At 38.3% G+C, this 19,679-nt stretch overlaps 1 protein-coding gene and 1 pseudogene across 16 annotated transcripts in view; both read right to left on the bottom strand.

Annotated features, from left to right (window-relative positions):
* ERC1 (ELKS/RAB6-interacting/CAST family member 1) overlaps nucleotides 1-19,679 on the bottom strand; it is a 524,562-nt gene that overhangs the window by 459,693 nt on the left and 45,190 nt on the right. The gene's annotated exons all lie outside the window — the stretch shown is intronic.
* LOC132228085 (peptidyl-prolyl cis-trans isomerase G-like) lies at nucleotides 12,337-14,931 on the bottom strand (annotated as a pseudogene).

Raw genomic sequence — 19,679 nt, 5'->3', positions numbered from 1 at the left:
AATACAGGAGACTTTCACAGAACAGTGACTTTTGAGGACAGAATTCCAAATTCCAATAGTAATGAAGGCAATATCAAAATACATATTTATATTTATCTTACGTATTTTTTGTCAAGAAATACTCTATATTTGTTTACTCTGACCGGGCAGGTGTTTTTTTGTTGTTGTTTTTTTTTTTAATATATTTTATTGATTTTTTACAGAGAGGAAGGGAGAGAGATAGAGAGTTAGAAACATCGACCAGCTGCCTCCACTGGGGATGTTCCCGCAACCAAGGTACATGCCCTTGACTGGAACTGAACCTGGGACCCTTCAGTCTGCAGGCCGACGCTCTATCCACTGAGCCAAACCGGTCAGGGCAAAGGGCAGGTGTTTTTTAAAGCCAAACACCATACCTCCAAATATGAACAGAATTTTCATAGAATTAAACTGGCTTATATTTAGACTAAGATAATGTCATTTATGTCCACCAATGGACAAGAGAGATACTGAGCAAGGAAGTTAAAATGGACAGACATTATTGTTCATTCGCATGTACCAAAAAGCATATTCAAATATAAATTCAATAACATACATGACAATTTCAACTGCTTTTGGAGTTTGTTATATAAATCCCTTTCATGATTATATTCATTAAAACTAGATCTACTCATTCAATATCTTATACAGACTGCGACCTAATATACTATAAGTATGTGAAATTTAGATTTTAAAACCTGTTTTGTAATAAATATGCTACCAAAAATATATATAATATATAACATCAAGTGATAAGTATATTCTAAAAAAAGTAATAAAATTCATTTTACCCTTAGTATGACAAAGAAATAATGTTTAATTTTAGGAAGCTACAATTTTTCTAGTAAGTGAACACCTGGCAAAGAGAGTCAAATTGTATCCACTTCCTGGCATAAATGCTAGCAGCAAGCACATCCAATTATTTCAAGTTCCTTTGAAGCCAATGAGTGGGTAGAAGAAAATCACAGCCAAAATGGGAAACACATGGTATTCATTCTTTGAAAAAAATCCAGTGAATTACAACCAGGAGGGGAAGCCATCTGTCACAAGAAAAAGAGGTGGCAGTAGCTGTCAAGGACTGTAACGTGCCACCTCAACCTGAGCAGTCAAGTTTTATATTTTAATTCCAGATAACTCTTGCAATAAGCAACAGTTTTCAAAATTATTAGTTTCAAATTATAAATGGAATGGGTAAGAGAAAAAAACTACCAACATGTAATTCTAACAATACTGTAAACTCTCACTATTAGGAAGAGTAACAACATAGCAAATAGAAAAACATACATGCAAAAATCCAGAAGTCAACATTTAAACAAATTTAATTCTCTAGTATAGAAAACACTGGCAGTTTTATCTGCATTATATTCCTAGCCTATTAACATTTCCCCCAGTCTGGCTGGTGTGGCTCAGTGGTTGAGCCTTAACCTATGAACCAGGAGGTCATGGTTCAATTCCCAGTCAGGGAACATGCCCTGGTTGCAGGCTAGATTCCCCAGTAGGGGGCATGCAGGAGGCAGGCAATCGATGATTCTCATCATTGATGTTACTATCTCTCTCTCCCTCCACCTTCCTCTCTGAAATCATTAAAAACTATTTTTTTAAAAAAATCAACTTCCAAATATGAAGGTAAAAGTCAACCACAAGTAAAAAATTCAACTTTTACTACTCCCCTATCTTCTTCACCTAATTCCCCTCCAACCACCCTAATCACCACACTCACTCCTACAAAATACTGTAGTCCATTCTTTAGGATTCCATCTCTAATAAGGTAAAATTATTGGGCAATTAAATATATGTACTTGAAAAAAGAATCTTAAGTGTCAGTCCTATCTTCTGTATGATCTTAAACCAGCCGTGGCCAAACTATGGCCCGCGGGCCGGATCTGGCCCGTTTGAAATGAATAAAACTAAAAAAAAAATAAGACCGTACCCTTTTATGTAATGATGTTTACTTTGAATTTATATTAGTTCACACAAACACCCCATCCATGCTTTTGTTCCGGCCCTCCGGTCCAGTTTAAGAACCCATTGTGGCCCTCGAGTCAAAAAGTTTGCCCACCCCTGTAACCCATTAAAATCAGTTTCAGCCTGGCCAGATGTGACTCAGTGGTTGAGCCTCGACCTATGAACCAGGAGGCCCTGGTTTGATTCCTGGTAAGGGTGTGTTGCAGGAGGCAACCAATCAATGATTCTCTCTCCTCACTGATGTTTCTATCTCTCTCTCCCACTCCCTTCCACTCTGAAATCAATAAAATTTTTTAAAATCCATTTCGGACGTAGGCTTCAGAGGATCGCAAAACTAAGTGAACATTAGTTACCAACATTTTTAAATCTCAAACTTCAGGTGATGATTAATTCAAATAAAGTGTAGGTACTAGACCTCAATTTCTTTAAATCAGCATTTTATACTGTCATTAAAATGTATAAAAGCTGTCTTTAAACACAGTTATTTGTGAAATTAGAATTAGTCATCCTAATCCTAGTTCAGTTCCTTACTTGCTAATATTCCTTCCTCCACTTAAGCCAGGGGTGGGGAACTATTTTTCTGACAAAGGCCATTTGGATATTTATAAAATCATTTGAGGCCATACGAAATTATCAACTTAAAAATTAGCACTATATTTGGTCAAGCATTTAATTAACTCACCACTCATGCCTTGGCAAGACCAGACCAAATGATTTTGAGGGCCTCATATGGCCCACGAGATGTACATTCCCCACCTTTGATTTAAGCAGTTTTTGTAACCTCACTTCCTCTCCTCAAAGCCTTCTCTATAAGAGAAATAGTAATTTCCTCTAGAATAAGTTCACCTAAATATCCAACTAAATATTGATCATTTAATTTTTCTTTGGGATACAAAGCCATATGTATTTTAAAAAAGAATAGCCATGAAACTTTCTAAATTAAACTATGTCTGCATACTTCAATACAAGTTTAATTTTTTAATACAAGTTTAATTTTTAAATCCATGATTTGGGAAGTATGTCTTTTGCTTCTAGGAACAACATAATAAATACTTATTTAGGCTGATGATGAACAGAATAAAGTTACCCTTCACTATACTAATAATACAATTTACTATTTTAATTATAGCAAAAATGAAGTCAAGATATGGTACAGAAAAGATAGATTTATTTGCTCGGAAGTTCAATAAGTAGGACATCAATAAATAGATCATCTCAATCAGCAAACCTCTTGGTAAAATCCAGAGTCAAATAAAAATGTTCATATATCATGAATTAATGTTGATTTCTCTATTCAACTTACTCAATGGTAACATTTTGAGCAACTATAGAATAAGGCTACTTCCCCCTCTCCTAAAATAATTAAGGTAAATGTGAAGAATATATTTGTATCCTGAAGTGTCTCTCTGCTTCATTTTTCTGACAGTCCAGTACAGCAGGAAGGAGCACAAAAAACGGAGCACACTGTGTGGGCTTGAATCTGCCTCTGCCATTTAACAGCTATGTGACCTTGGGTAAGTTATTTATTCTTTTTAAGCTTCATTTTCCATATCAGAAAATAAAAATAATAGTCCCTACCTCCTAAGATTGTTATGATGATTAATACAGGCAGAGCACATAAAATGGGGCTTGTTCCTTAGTAAGTAGTAGTAGTTGCAGTAGTAGTAGTCATCTGTTACCTTTGTTACTACTAGTTAGCTGTTACTACTACCACTTAGCAGTAGTTGTCTGTTAGCTATTACTAGTTATTTTATTGTCTAAACCAGATGTCAGCCAACTTTCTTTATAAAGGGCCAGATATTAAATATTTCAGATTTAAAAGGTGATATGGACTCTGTCACAACTACTCAACTATACCATTGTAGTGGGGAAAGTTGTAGACAACACATAGCTGTGTTCCAATAGGACTTTATTTATAAACATTAAAGTTTGGATTTCATATAAATTTCATGTGCCACAAAATATTATTATTATTTTGATTTTTTTCAAAATGTAAAAAACATTCTTACTAATAGCTTGTGAGGGATGTACAAATCCTATAGGCAAAATCTGGACAATTGGCCAAATATGGCAACCTTTGTTGTAAACCAACGCTCCTTTTTTGTTGTTGTTTGGTTCATCCTCACCCAAGGATATCCATTGATTTTTAGAAAGAATGGAAAAGAGGGAGGGGGAGAGAGAAACATCAATGTGAGAGAGACAAGCACCCCTACTGGGGCTAGGGATCGAACTTGCAACCTGGTACATACCCTTGACTAGGAATCAAACTTGAAATCCTTTGGTACCCGGACTTGACTTTCTAACCACTGAGCAAAACCAGCCCGGGCTGTAAACCAATGCTTCTTAAATACCAGTCCATGAATAAGTTTCCACCAACCCTTAATAAAATTGACACTGTAAGCTTAAAATCTATAAATTTTCTTGGGAAGTACTGTCCTATACCAGTGATGGCGAACCTATGATACGTGTGTCGGAGGTGACACGCGAACTCATTTTTTTGGTTGATTTTTCTTTGTTAAATGGCATTTAAATATATAAAATAAATATCAAAAATATAAATCTTTGTTTTACTATGGTTGCAAATATCAAAAAATTTCTATATGTGACACGGAACCAGAGTTAAGTTAGGGTTTTTCAAAATGCTGACACGCTGAGCTCAAAAGGTTCGCCATCCCGGTTCTATACTCTGAGATTATGCAATTCTAACTCTTTGCTGTTAAAATGTGTGTTTTTTTCTTATAAAATGGCAGTAGGAATATCAAGTAATTTATCCTTTTTTAATTGTCTTTATTTGACAATCCCATGCCAGCCTCCAGTCCCCACTAGTTTTTACAAGGTGAAGGGGAGCTAATTGTTTTTTAATTTTTATTTTACTGGTGTGTGAAATCCAAGTCTGGGAAGCTTTCCACCTAACCAAAACAAGAAGTACAGTACTTTTCCTGTGTCATTTACACATGCTGATACAGAATGATTATTTAATCAAAATATATCTTTACCATCTGCTCAACTGATCAACTATATCCCTTCTCTGTCCTTTCTCTAAAGTTAATGTTAACTCCTTTCCAGGAGTCTTTGGATCCTATGAAACTCACATTCTTGTGAAAGTTAAATCTTCTTCATGCAAGGCACATTATTTAAAATATTTGTGGAGAGTTTTGGGTCCAACTGACAGAAACTCCTTACCACAGAAAGAAAGTAGAACAGTAAAAAAAAAATTATTTCCAGAAATATTACATTCCTTTTGGGAAAGAACTCTATAATTCATGGATCAGTCATCGTGAAAACAAAAATGTTAAATAATGGATATGACTGTAACTGAAAACCCTGAGAGCTAATTACCCTACTCAAAGTTTCTAGTAACTCCTTCAGGAATATTAGTCAGTAATTAGTTATCCAAATGAAGCTATTATTCACTGTGACCCATTTCCTAGAAATACTGTATAGGTGCCATGCTACTTTTTTCCATTCTCATAGCAGGTTATAAAGTACACATCATACGTCAAAAAATGTTATACAGTATTATTTCTATTTACAAACTATCTGACTAGATTCTAACTCAGTTAACTTTTATTAATGTCAGGTAGTCTTGTACATCATTTTATACATATTATCTTCTTTAACCTCATTTAACTATTACAATGACCATAAAAGCATTTTCTCCATTTGACAACTCATGAAACTCACATGGCTCTCTGCTCTTTTATATGCTAGCACTGGTTTTATGCTGCTTATCTTGAAAAAACATCAATAGTCAAGTACTTCTAGTTCCCAGAAATGCCTAACTTAGTTATATGAATCAGTTATATTAAGGCCTTACAATCAAGGTGAACAGACTCTCAGAGAATTCCATTAGGATAATTGACAAAAGCTAAATCAGATAATTTTATAAGAAACAATCTCTAAAGAACACTTTGTCCAGCTCTCTGGACTTTTATAGATGAGAAAACTGGGTCCAAAAAGATTAAACAGTGTGCCCATGGGCATACGCCCAGTTACTAATTGGCAGAGACAGGATCAAAATGAGAAAGTAAGTCTCCTTTTATAAATGCAGTGTCGTATTCACTACACAAGTGTTTCTTAAGGTCATCAGACCCAATGCCATCTCTCCTCTTTTTATAACAAACTAGAGACCCAGTGCATGAAAATTCACGCACTTGGGAGGGATCCCTCAGCCCAGCCTGTGCCCTGTCGCAGTCCAGACCCCTCAGAGGATGTCCACCTGCCGGATTAGGCCCACTCCCTGGGGGAATGGGCCTAAGCTGGCAGTCAGACATCCCTCTGGCAGACTGGGAGCCCTCGGGGGATGTCCACCTGTCAACTTAGGCCTGCTCCCCAGGAGGATCGGGCCTAAGCTGGCAGTCAGACATCCCTCTGACAGCCCAGGAGTTGTTGGGGGATGTCCTACTGACAGCTTAGGCCCGCTTCCAGAGGGGAGCAGATCTAAGCAGCAGTCGGACATCCTTAGCACTGCAGAGGAGGTGAGAGAGGCTCCTGCCACCGTCGCTGCACTCGCAGCCATCAGCCTAGCTTGTGGCAGAGTGGAGCTCCCCCTGTGGGAGAGAACTGACCACCAGGGGGCAGCTCCCGTGTTAAGCGTCTGCCCCCTGGTTGTCAGTGCGTGTCATAGCGACCGGTCGTTCTGCTGGTAGGGTCAATTTGCATATTACCCTTTTATTATATAGGATATCTGTAATGTGCCCTTTACTATCCTGAAATAAACATATATATATATATACACATACATACATATATATATATATAAAATCCTAAGCGACCGAACGAACGACCAGTCAACCAGTGTGCTCCCACAGCCAACCTCCCACAGCCAGCCAACCTCCCGCAGTCCCTCCCCTTGGCCAGCCGGCCAATCTAACCACGGTCCTTCCCCTCCGCTGGCCAACCTCCTGTGGTCCCTCCCACAAGCCAGCCAACCCCCCCCCCCCGCCCGATTGGCCCCGATCGCTGATCAGGCCAAGGGACCCCACCCATGCACGAATTTGTGCACCAGGCCTCTATTTCTTAAATAATAATCCCACCCTCACATGCAATAAAAAAAGTAATATAAACTCTAAGAAAAAAAATTTCATAAGAAAATAATATGTATGTTAATATGTAAATGCTACAGACAGCTACACCAGAGGCTGAATAGGTGTTTGCACTGCCCAACAAGGCAATGCTGCTATTGAAGTAATTTTCTAAAATGATAAAAACTCTAGGTAATGTTTAAACAAAACAAAGTACAATCTTCCATCCCCTTACACAGTAGTTACACTGCTAAAAAATTTAGTGCATATTGTAGCCACTCAAGAAATGCTAATGTAATTATGTACATTTATGTAGCTAGGATCTAGGTTCAGGTCATTATAAACAGATTTTTCACCTACACAATCTTCTGGCAAGACATTTGGAAATCATATGGAATAAGGGAGGACTTTTCAATATTCAGGGCTTCCCTAAGCATTGCAGAATATCTAGCAACACTAGGCCCTCTCTACCCTAAATCCAAGAAATTCCTTCTGCCTCTAAGTTATTATGGTGGCCAATATTCCCACAACTTTTAAGAACCAATATCTTGAAAATAAATAGCTATGTTCAGAAATACCAAGGGAAATTCAGGAATTTATCCACTACCATTTAAGTAGGCCCTCTTTTAACTGTTTCATATCTCTTGAAAATACTCTGTACCAGGAGTAACATGAATTTACAGGATAGTAAAGACTAAAAACACTCATTAAAGTATGCTTGTCTCCTAAGAATTTGGCACCTATTCTAAGTTTCTATGCCCATGAAGAAGAGAAGAGCCATATGGCAAGAATAAATTACTAATTATTCAGCTTATCAAATCTATGAAAGATAATCAAAATTAAGAACATTTTCTATCCCACTCCTGACACCAAAAACAAAGAACATTTTCTGAATATATCCTTCCAATTTCTCAGCAGATTTTTAAATCCTACAAATAGTTTTCACTTAGCTCCCAAAATGGTTTTCTTTGAAACAAATAAATACTGTAGGAGGTTTATAATGTAAGCATAATGCAATCATGTAAAAAAATAAAATTTAATGCTATGCTTAAACAACTATTTATCTGCAATGGACTTACCAAAGCAGTTTTGCTTTCATTTTAATATCATTACCTCATACCAACAACAGAAATGATACTGGTGTACAAAGAAAAAATATACAGAAATACCTATCCAAAACTCTTTACCCTAAACAGATAAACTCTAACATACCATTATTTATATTTTGACAATGAAAATACCTCAATTATAGACACATAGCTCTTACAAGATTTCACAAAACATGAAAGAAAACTCAATATAAACAATGAAGAAACTTAACCTGAAAAAAATATTACCTTCAGTTACACTTTCAAGATACTATCCTATATGATAAAGAGCTAATACGCAAACGGTCGTCCCACCCTCACACTGTAACTGCTCAAACAATGGGGAGAGAGGAATGGGGACCAGCCAGGCACAAATGAGCTCATGAGAGAGGGATGGGGACCAGCCAGGCACAAATGAGCTCATGAGAGCGGGATGGGGACCAGCCAGGCTGCGGCCCAGGAGAGGGACAAGCCACCCACCCCGTGGTCCTGGGCACCTGCGGCTGCAGTCTGGGAGAAACTGCCCGCTCACGGTCCCCTGCAGCTGCGGCCAGCCCGGGTCCTGGGTGCCTGCGGCCAGCCAGAGGGAGGGGAGCCCGGGTCCCGGGTGCCTGTAACCGGCCAGAGGAGGGAATCCTGGGTCCCAGGTGTGGGGTGAGGCAGAGGCGATTAGGGGCAATCAGGCCAGCAGGGGAGCCGTTAGGGGCGATCAGGCCGGTAGGGGAGTAGTTAGGGGCGACCAGGCAGGCAGGCGAGTGGTTAGGAGCCAGCAGTCCCAGATTGCGAGAGGCAGTCGGACATCCCCCGAGGGGTCCTGGATTGGAAAGGGTGCAGACTGGGCTGAGGGACTCCCCAACCCCCGTGCACGAATTTCATACACTGGGCCTATAGTGAAAATGAAGGAAAGCCCTAGCCAGTTCTGCTCAAGGTCACTTAACTCATTGCAGGCTCAATCCCTGGCCCAGGTCTGAGTGAGTGCCCAACCCATGGATGTGTCTCTCACATCAATGTTTCTCTCCCTCTGTCACTCCCCCTCCCTTCCACTCTGGCTAATGGGAAAAAAATATCCTCAAGTAAAAATTAACGCAAAAAAATGAAGGACAAAGTTTCTTCATTACAAAATTTTACAGCATCAAGGAAAATCAGAGGTTAACCTGCCCAAATCCGTTTCAAGAGCAAAAAGAATATATAACAAAACGGCGACAACCTCTCCATTTTGCATAATTTCTCTTTTTTACTATACAGAAAATTTAAAAAACAAATTAAAATGCATAATTTCTCTTTTTTACTATACAGAGAATTTAAAAACCAAATAAAAATGAAACATATAAACTAATAAGCCTAAGCATACACAATGAAACTTTAGCAGAAGGCAGTAAGTATCATGGGCTCAAGACTCAAATAGCTTTTTACTTTAAGCTTATTGGAATGGGGAAAAAATATATTGTATTCCTCAAGCACAAACTAGGTAATACAAAGTTTTGTAAAATTTTCCATGGAAATGGTTTAATATAAACTGCCAATCAATATTCTTAGTCTTGAAAACTGAGCTGTTTCTTTCAGAATTTTACAATCTATAATAATAAAAGCATAATATGCTAATTAGACCAGACATCCTTCCAGACGCCCTTCCTTCTGGACAAAGCTGCAGCGGGTGAGGGCAGAGGCAGAGGCGGCAGGCAAGGGCCAAGACCCTTGCATGAATATCATGCATCGGGCCTCTAGTGCTTTCTAATAGTTAAGTAAGTGTATTACAGATTCCCATTATCAAGGAATTCTTGATGATTTGCTCTTTTCTTTTTCAGAGTAACAAACTGTAGTGTTCAAGTACCTATCACAAGATAATTTTTTTTACTCCTCACCAGAGGATATGTTTTTATTTATTTTAGAGAGAGGGAGAAATATTGATGTTAGAGAGAAACATCTACTGGTTGCCTCCCACAGCCCAGACCAGGGATCAAAATCGCAACCTAGATATGTGCCCTGACTGGAAATTGAACCTGCAACCTTTTGGTGTATGAGATGATGCTCCAACCAACTGAGCCACCCAGCCAGGGCTCACAAGACAATTTTTAAAGCAGGTAGTAATTCCTGCAAAATTCAGGTCCTCCTTCATTTAGGGTTATAAATGTGGTTGTATTAAACAGCTCCCAGAGAGTGGGAGAAAAAAGTTAAATTAAATATTTGGAAGGACACAAGTACAACCAAAAATTGATGAATATATCCTTTCCTTTGTTAATTTCTTTACAGTAAAAACTGGGTAGTTGATGAGACAAAGAGGAATCCTTACCACAAAACACTCAATAAAGAAAATAGTTACTAATTAACCAACTGTAACTACTGGCTAAAAAAGCCCACCCAAGGAACCTCTCCAAAGACAAAGAAATATGCTATCAACAAAAAACAAACATCATCAAAGAAACACTGGATCGTTTGACATTTTTTCAACTAGCTCTTTCTTTCATCGATATTCCTAATAAGGGTTACAATTTATTTCCAGAAATCTATTATCCTCACATCCATTTTATCCTACTAAATAGGTCACAGTTTGAAAAGAAAAATCCAGGAGAAAATATACATATTCTTTAAATACACTGAGTGGCCAGATTATTATGACCACCTGACGTTTATAGGCAAATTAGCTATAATTTCGTGCTGAAATTGCTAGAGGGCCAGACCATTATAAATAGGGAAGCAGGTTGTTTCCCACGACAGAAGTGATTTTTTTTCTGAAGATACGGGTAAACAACGCGATTTAACAGCCTTTGAACATGGGAGATATATATATATATATATATACACACACATACATACATATATATACATACATATATATACATATATATACATACATATATATATATACATATATATATAACTCTAAATCACTGAGTCACTTTAATTTTAATTCAAGAGTCCAAAAATTCAGAAAAGCAAGTTACCATTTTCTAAAGTTTTCACACTGCTTTCAGCTTTATTTCTAGCTAGGACAATTCACCAGAAAAATATAATGATACAAAGTAGGAGCTCAATGTTTGTTAAATCAACAAGTAAACATTAAATGTTAAACATTAAAACTAGTATTTAATAATAGATGAACACCTTCATGGCTTGCCAGAAAAAGGGTGGCATCTCTAATCACAGGTAATAACTTAGATTGCACAGCCAAAAACCATTAACACCGGATCTCAAAGCAGGATTTTTCATTGAATGTCCATGGATAAACTCATCCCAAAATTTGATGTAGTACTCTTTCAGCTTTCTAGAACAGCGAAGCTTTCTCCTATTATTTAACACTAGTAGCCCTGTGGACGAAATTCGTGCACATTAAAAGGGAATGAATTGCCCTAATCGGTTTGGCTCAGTGGATAGAGCATCGGCCTGCGGACTCAAGAGTCCCAGGTTTGATTCCGGTCAAGGGCATGTACCTTGGTTGCGGGCACATCCCCAGTGGGGAGTGTGCAGGAGGCAGCTAATTGATGTTTCTCTCTCATCAATGTTTCTAACTATCCCTCTCCCTTCCTCTCTGTAAAAAATCAATAAAATATATTTTTTTAAAAGGGAATTAATTAGCAGAGATATTTTAATATTGCTATTTGCCCTTTCTCTATAATAGAAGTGTGAGAGATGAAAGGAAATTAGTAAAATGTATATGAAAATAATATATACATTTATTAATAAATGAACAGTAACAAAAGGATATAACAACAGAGGCATGATATAAAAACGACAAAAACATGATATAAAAACAACAGTGCTGCAAACAATGGCTGATAAAGTGATTAAACTTAATCTAATATCTCCCTGTACACCACATTAAGAGTGAAAACACTTTCAGAGTGCTTGACTAATTTCCCTTGTGATGAAGTACTTAGAACTTTAACTGTAACATCACATGCTCTTCAAACTCTAGAGAAAGCAACATATAACTGACCATGTGCAAAAACAGGTTCAGGTAGGAATATGCCTACTTTGTCTAGAGTTTTTCCTTGTGATTTATTAATAGTAATCACAAATGCTGGCATCACGTGAAACCTTCGTCAAATCAATTTAAATGGGAGGCCAGTGTCAGATGAGGACAAATTAATTCTTGGAATCAGAACAGCCTCTCCCTCTGCAGAGCCTGTTAATACTTCAGTTTCGATAATGTTAGGTTATAATCTTTTGATAATAAATCTGGTACCATTACAAAGACCCCATTTAATATTGAGATTTCTCAATAGCATAATGATTGCACCCACTTTCTTTTTTTTTTCTCATTTCAAGTTTATTAAAACTTTAGCAGTACAAATTATCCAGCTTGCAGATTATCAAAAGATCAACTCAATAAAGTCCATGTTTAAAAAAAAATAAAGGACAAACATAAACAACCCAAAACAATGAGAAAAGAGAAACAACATAAAGGAGATTCATCAGGAAGTCTCTAAAACTTAAAATTTGAGACAGAATGGAAATAAGTTTATACAACTCACTCATCCACTTTTGTCTTCATCTGTTCCAGGGCTTGATTCATGATCAAATTTTTTATTTTTATCATGTACATGGTCATTTTCTTGACCATTTGATTTTTGGTTTTCTTTTTCCCCTGAGGATCTGGTCTTCTCATCCTCCTTATGTTTTAATGTGGAGAACTTTAATTCATTGTCCTGACTACTTTGTTTTATTTTTGCGAATGGACTTTGATCTCTATCAGCCTTTTTATCCCTGTTATCATTTGAACTATTATGATCACGATTTTTAGAGTGCATTCTCCTCTCACCCTCAGAATTTTCTTTTCTGTGTGAACTCTTACTTTCTTGGTTTCTATATTTTTCTTTGTTCCTGCTTTGACTTTCTTCTCTCTCTGAGCTCCTTGAATCTCTTCTCCTTCTCTTTCTATCTGTACTTCTCGATCGTCCTGGTGTAGCTCTTCTCTCTCGGCTCCGTGACCTTCCTCTTCTCCTGTACTCCTGCTCTCTGTATCTATGGTACTCCTTGCTTCTGCTACGATCACGGTCATGGCTTCTGGATCGCACTCTTCTGCTCCTGTCTCTACTTCTGCTTCGTTCCCTTGTTCTACTAGTGTAACTGTGTTTGCCTTTAGTTGTATCACGCTCTCTGCTTCTAGACTGTGCAAGCCTATCCTTTTCCTTACTTTTATTATGATCATGCTAATTACTTTTTTATTCTGTTTAGACTTCTCTTTACTTCTACTCCTTTCCTGATCTTTTCCTTTAGAATCAGACTTTTCTTTTTCTTTTGTATTCTCACGATCCTTTTCTTTACTCCTTGACCTCATCCTCTTTTCTTCATGTCTATTATGCTTTGTATCCCTTTCCTTACTCTTTGATTTCTCTTTGCTTTTACTCCTACTTTTAGATTTGGCCCTTTTCTTCACCTTGTTTTTATTATACTTACCATCTTTCTCTGAATTTCTTCTGACATCTCTCTCTTTGCTGTTAGATTTATGGTCTTTTATTTTCTTTTCCTTTTCACTTTTTCTGTTTGGACTCTCAGACACTTGACTGAGATCAGTTATTTTCTTCTCTTTTACTCTAACTGGGCTTCTTTGATTTTCTTTTACTTCATTTAACTCACTCTTAGACCCTTTGATCCATCTTTCACCACTTGATATTCTCATTCTTTGAGCTCTTTGCATCTTTGCCTCCAATGTGGAGTCTCACTCCGTCTGAAACAATCCCTTGATCTGGATCTAGATGGAGTTTGATAACGCCTGGGTCCTCTTCCTTTAATTTTCCTGACAGACCTAGTAACTAAAAGTCACCTCTGGTATGAAGAAGGCTGGGAATTAAGTGGATTACACTCTCTGTCTCTTTCTCTGTTTTTCCTTTCTTTCTCATCAGCTTTAGGAGGACTTTTTCTTATTAGAAATCTATTTTCAGATATAGGAGGGATCTCTTCTGGACAGACAGTAGACTGGGGTTGTGCATCAAGATTTTCAGCCTCACTTCCACTAGATGCGCTTTTCTTGCTTTTCTTTCGCTTCTTCTTTTCTTTCTTGTGTTTTCAGGAATTGTTCCTATGTTTCTTTTTTCTTTTTTTGATTTCTCTTCAGAAGCACTTTCAGAATCAGAAGAAGATTGAGAATCACTTGAGCTATCTGAGTCACTGGATGATGATGAGGAGGAGGATTTATGTCTTTTCTTTTCTTCTTTCTTAGCTTTAGATTTGGGAATTAGCTCTCCACAACTGAGTATCCACACCTCAGCAAATGGTTTGCTAGCTGCATCTGTTTTCTGATTTTCTATCTCCCTCACAACTTCTTGACCAGAAATCACTTGCCCAAAAACAACATGATGCATGAAAAACTGAGAACCATTTGTAACCTTCCCTCTGTTGGCCATTGACAAGAGAAATTCTTTGTTGTGTTTAACAGCAAAACTCTCATCCTCAAAAAATCCTCCATAAATAGATTCCCCTCCTCGTCCATTTCCTTCACTGAAGTCACCACCCTGAACCATAAAATCTTTGACAACTCTGTGAAAGAGACAACTCTTATAATGCAATGGCTTCTGAGTTGATTTCCCTGTTCCCTTTTCACCTGTACAAAGACAACGGAAGTTCTCGCATGTTTTGGGACACACATCAGAAAATAATTCAAAGACAACTCTTCCAGCCAGTTGATTATTAATGGCAATGTCAAAACAAAAAACATCGAGGACGTTGAGCCTTTATTCCCATGGCTCCAATATTTCAATCTTTAAATAGAGAAAAATCAAGGGCAAAATTATCCAATCCTTTCAGCCCTGTAGCATATGTCAAGATGCGAGATTTGCCCTGCACCCGCAGTCTCCTCCTGCCGGGTCCGGTCCTGCAGAGAGCTTCAAATCTACCGCCGCCAGAAAAGACGCTAAAGCCCACTACCCGCCTCCCTCCCCCACCACCCAGTCGCAGTGTCGATTGCACCCACTTTCAATTTTAATTTATGACATGGCATTCCCAAAGGAGCAATACTATTAAGAAATTCGATGGGAAAATTTTCCTTTTCAGCATCATCTGTGGAATCAATGGAATCATAGCAGTGGTTCTCAACATTGGCTGCACATTAGAATCACCTGGGAATCTTTTTAAAATCCTGATTCCTGGGCCTCATCCTCCGGAAATTGTTTCTTTGTTATGGGATAGGGCCACAACATTAGTAACAAAGAAACAGAATTAAAACTTTATTGTGGGGAGCCGCTACAGTGTTTTGGACAGGTTCAAGCCTTGGACTGATGAGAGGGCACAGTCCTCTCATTGCCACCTGCAAGTCCCAGCTTGGAGGGCAGGGCCTTCCCAGCACAATTATAGCCAACAGCTGTAGTTGTAAGCTTGAACCTATGGTCCAAACACGTGGTCCCACGTGCCTGAGTGATGTAGGCTTGAGAGAGTTAAGGTGCATGTAGTTGAGTAGGATTGAAACCCAGGAGAATGTTGTAAACATCTTGGTCACGCCCTTACTTTGCCTCGTAGCATTTGCTATAAAATAAAGGCATGGCTGTGGGCGTGGTCGCTGTCTCTCAGAGAAGCAGCGTCCCACCGAGACCTGGCTTTCATTGTCTTATCTGTCTTTTCTAAGCCTTTCAGCCGCCCCCACTCAGGTTCACCCCTGGCCATGCTGGCGCTGGGCACACTTTAGAACAGGGGTGGGCAAACTTTTTGACTCGAGGGCCACAATGGGTTCTTAAACTGGACTCAGAAGAAGGAGCTGCAGCCGTGTTTCCCGACGTTGCCATGTTAACACTGCTGCTGGTGAAGGAGCGGAAGGGAGAGCAAGAGAACCCTCTGCTCTTTCGGCTCCGCGGGCCCGATAGAACAGCTGAACGGGCCGGATCCGGCCCACGGGCCGTAGTTTGCCCACGGCTGCTTTAGAAAGATCTGCCTCCACGCTCAGAGTGTGGGTTCCTGCCTCAAACCCCGCCCTTACAGGAAACAGCTCCAGGAAACAGCTCGGGGGAGGGCGCAGCCACTGCCAAGACAACCCCTGCAGGACTGACTTCCTTCCGGTTGGTCGCCAGCCAGACCCCGGTCATGATGAACATCACCCATGGTTTTTATATAAGTAGATAGCCTGGATTGAATTTTGACCAATGAGGTTTTATCCCGTCTTTCCCCATTATTCAGTATTATTGAAGAAATAGTGTAATTCCCTAAACCATGGCAAAGAAGCAAAAACCTTGTTGATATCAGAAACCATAACATTTTATTACAATTCTACATAATAAAAGGCTAATATGCAAATAGACCAAACGGTGGAACAACCAAACAACCAGTCACTATGACATGCGCTGACCACCAGGGGCCACGCACGGAACATGGTGTGTGTTGGCCACAGCAGGATGGTGGAGCAGGTGAGCAGGGGCGCCAAACCAAGGCAGGGCGCCAGTCGCTGTCATCGGGATGAGCCTCTGGTGGTTACTGAAAATTCTTTGCTCCCACACGTCACAATCCCACCTGGTGATCGCAACTGCTGCCAGCACTGGCCCCACTTGGACCCAATGCCGGCGCCCAGTGCCGGCCCTGACTACTGGGTGCCGTCAGTGGGTGTGAGCAGCGGCTGGCAGCCCAATCACCCCTCAGGGTTTCTCCACCTCCCCCTGCTCCTAAGAGGCGATCGAGGCCGGCAGCCACCACTCATACCCACAGCCAGCGCTTGGCACCATCAGCAGGTGTGTGCGGGGCCGGCGCTGTCAGCACGTGGGAGCAGCGGCAGCGGGAGCGGGGCTGCCAGCAGACAGGGGACCATGGCAGGGGGGGCCGGGCAGGGGCACAGAGGATGGGCCAAGACCCGCCCCTGTGCCCACCACAGCCTCGCAGCCCACAGTTCCTTTCAAGGTGCACAAATTCATGCACTGGACCCCTAGGACTGAATTAAAGAAGAGGGACATTTGCAAAAGAATAATCTATTTAAGACCCTTAGTGGCAACCTCTTATCAGAGTCAGAAAACTCCTTTAGACTTATAGTCTCTTCTACCTGGGATAACATTTTATCCCAGTCACAACATTCAGGTCTCTCTTTGCTCAACTAATACCTTCAAAGAGGCATAAAGCACTTGTGCTACATAATGAAATACAATGGGTGTCTCAGTGAACATCATTTTAATTTAAAAGAAGTGACAACCTATGATTATTCAGTCTCGGGTATAAAGCTGATTTTTTAAATAAATTAATGAAACAAACCTGTCACTTCAAAAACAGTAACTTGCAATATTTATTGCCAATGATAAAATGTGAGCTTTCAAATGAAAATTAGAATTGTGGGAAACTTGTATCTTTGGGAAAACTTGAAAATTTGGGAAACTGGTGAGCTTGACAGCTTACCAATACTTAAAAAACTTTTCTGATGAGACAAGAAGCAATATTAATAACTGTGAATTTTTTAAATTTGTCTAATAAAAGTCATACACGAACAAATTTCACTTCTCAAAATGATTAACTCCCCAATAGGGACATAGCTATTTTACATAGGATTTAATTTTCTCAGGGCATTCTGCATAATGCCTTTAACATATCTCATATCTAGAACACCAAAAAGATCAAATCAATCTGGAAAATAAATTAGCCTACTGATTTATGCACAATGTTCTGAATAACCATTCACAATTCATCTCTGTTATCAGAATTGCCAAACATAAAAGTTAAAGATCAGACTTTAAATGACAGTGAAATAATTAGCAACCTCGTGAAAGAGCTAAAATTCAAATAATAATGGCTTTCACCATGTGACAAACCAAGTTACAACCTAAAATTATAAAAATGTTAATAGTAACCTATGTCCGAGCAGTGAGAAAAATGACAAAACAAAGATTCACACAGGGTAAATTTCTCTTTTTGTATTTCTGAACTTGAAATTCTCTTAATTTTATCCCTAAATAAGTAAAACCAAAATAAAAAAACCTGAATCCTGAATAAAATCAGACTCCAGAACAAAAAAAATACACAAAGCGAAATATTAAACTTACTTGCCACAATATAATATTAAACAGAACGTATTCAAAATTCCAATGAAAGTGCTTTAAAATAATTATTTTTAAAATAAGCTTCCAGCTAAACTCAACATATAGAAATATTATAAAGCAAAATAATAAAAAAGTATGACAATATCTTGTTATCTGTTGGTTAGAATAAAATAAAAATGTAAATCATCCAAAGCCTTAGCTTTGCCATTCAAGCAAGTTCACAACTGGATTTTTATTCTTCATCAAGCAAATATGTAAATACGAAAAGCCTTCCTCATTGTCAATTTTAAAAAAGAAAAAAAGGCCTTTCCTGTTAAAACATATGTTGTTCCATGTCTCCAACCACCAATATTTGAAAGTTCAGAAACAAAAGGAGTATGAGATATAAAAACAGTTGGATATTTATTTTAGAAACAATCTTCCCAAAAAAACTTCATAATAATGAACCATACACATTAGACAACTCTAAAAAATGTGTCTTTACTTTTGATAGGATTCTAGACCAAGATCTCTGTGGCCCAAGCAAATCAAACATTTAGAATGCATCTAAATTCCCAGTTTCAAATTGAATTGGAGAAATTTGTTTCATTATTGTAAATCCTATTAAACCAGTATCCTTTGTAAAGTGGAAAATGTCTGGCCTTGAGGGCTATGGAGGGTATAATGAATGCAGAGTTTAATAAGGGCCCACTGCTAGCTCACTATAATCTATTAATTAGCATTCTCAGTTCTGTAAATCTCACTGCAGTGTTTCACTTTACTTTAAAATTGCACCCTTTGTTTTTTGGACCAAAGATACACAATTTTAGGATTGTATGATAATTATAGTGGGTGCAGGAAGAATATATTCCTGCCAGCCTTGGTGTTTAATTAGGGCAAGGGGCGGAATCTAGATAAGGCAGTGTTTACCCTCCTTCAGCACATATGGTTTTTTTGGCATCATAGTCCTATGGGCTGTTTCATTTCCACTGGACTGAAATGCTGAATCCCTACTAGTCTTTTCAGAAGATTCAAATATTTGCCTTTGTATATAGCTTGATAATTAGAAAGGAAATTGCCATTGCTTTTTATCCACACAGCTTTTAAAGTATGGGCATAATCAGCTGCCTTAATTTTTTGAAAATAAAGAAATATGCCAATAATTTTCCCTCATTAAAATGGACATTTCCAAGTTGCTTGATAATAAAAACTATCTTGGTGATAGGCATTTTTTTAGCATCATCAAAAAGGTACACTGGAGGTTAGTTAATTCAGTGATAGAGCCAGTAACTTCAATTTAACTTCTCCCAAAATACACACACACATATATCTACACATAATTTATATACACACAAATATACATTATATTTACATTTACGTACATACTCACACAATCTATTCCTAAAAGGTAGAACTTTAAAAGGAAAGTGTGTATTCATATATAATTTTTACACAATATTTTTAATTTATAGCTCAGCCACTTTTCAAGTCAATGGAAATAAACTGTGATTATTAACAATCCATTTGAGATTGGATAATATTCAAGTATGATGTACTTTGATGCTTAATTATCTAAATAAAGTTCTTCATATTTGAGCATTGATATGCCACCATTACATACTCCAAATTTATCAATCTCATTTTTACAAAATTAAAAGAAACTAAAA

Source organism: Myotis daubentonii, chromosome 2 (genome assembly GCF_963259705.1).
Source record: "Myotis daubentonii chromosome 2, mMyoDau2.1, whole genome shotgun sequence".
In the NCBI taxonomy this organism is placed as follows: Eukaryota; Metazoa; Chordata; class Mammalia; order Chiroptera; family Vespertilionidae; genus Myotis; species Myotis daubentonii.
This window is presented reverse-complemented; position numbering and strand designations above follow the sequence as displayed.